The sequence below is a fragment of the Nicotiana tabacum genome, chromosome 6, assembly GCF_000715075.1.
Source record: "Nicotiana tabacum cultivar K326 chromosome 6, ASM71507v2, whole genome shotgun sequence".
NCBI classification, from domain to species: Eukaryota; Viridiplantae; Streptophyta; class Magnoliopsida; order Solanales; family Solanaceae; genus Nicotiana; species Nicotiana tabacum.
The window spans coordinates 8,403,359-8,404,643 of NC_134085.1; positions in this window are offsets into that span (position 1 = coordinate 8,403,359).

Genomic DNA, 1,285 nt, shown 5'->3' on the forward strand with positions numbered 1-1,285 from the left:
AATAAGATGCATCAGGATGGTCATTTTCATTTTTGGTGCACCTGTCCTAGACAGACCCAACCCCTGTGTTGAGCCTCCAAAGTCAGATGCACGTGATGCAAACAAACGTTCCTACTAGGGATCCGACATGTGGTTTTGTTATACTAGGTTCAGAACCTGGGTGTTTGTTCTAGACCTGGCTTACCCGAGCGGACAGCTCGAGCCGAGGGGGGGTAGCGTACCGGGAATACAGAAGCTTCACCGGCTTAGCAACTTGTCCGAACCTCGTTCTAAATTGGGATTTTATACTATACAGAAAAGAAGTCGTACGAAGTACACCCTTCTTCATGATTTAGAAGACTCAGAGAGGAGATGGGTTTCGGCACAGTTTATACACAGTTCATGTAATATCAAAGCGGTAAAAGCAGCATTTAGCACATTAGGCTCAAACATGTAAAAATCAGATAAAACCAAATATAACAATTTATATGAGCTCGAATTTCTAACCCTGAACCAGAGATTCTGGGTTATAAAATTCCCCAGCAGAGTCGCCAGAGCTGTCACACCTCCTTTTTCCGGCACCGCGAGGTGGGTAGGGAGTTTTTTCCAATTAAAGGACAGTCGAAACGGGATTGGTTTAATTATTTCAGAGTCGCCACTTGGGAGATTTAGGGTGTCCCAAGTCACCAATTTTAATCCCGAATCGAGGAAAAGAATGACTCTATATTACAGTCTGCGTACCAGAAATCCGGATAAGGAATTCTGTTAACCCGGGAGAAGGTGTTAGGCATTCCCGAGTTCCGTGGTTCTAGCACGGTCGCTCAACTGTTATATTCGGCTTATTTATCTGATTTTTAATACAATTATGAACCATGTGCAAATTTTATCTTTTACCGCTTTATTATTATAATTATTATTTTTTAGGAATGTGAACATCGCTTAAAACATGTCTTTGGATTGTGTCACATGAAATGCACCCACAATACGAAACATATTTTATTTGATGTTTTAGGATTTAGATTTGGGTCGCATGAAATGCGCATCCGAGTTTAAGAAGGTAAAATTAATTAAATCGCGCCTAAAGAGTCTAACGCGTCATCATCTTTGGGGAAGGAAGTGAAATTCACTAAACAATCCATCCCTAATTCTAAGTAATTTTTTTTTAATAATTAAATAAATAAATGAGAATGGAGAATCCTATACATTTGTATTATTTACATCTATTTATTTTTAGCGAACTCCTTTAATAATATCCCTAATGACTACCTTTTTATTATTACTAAGTTTTTTTATAAATATAAAATCA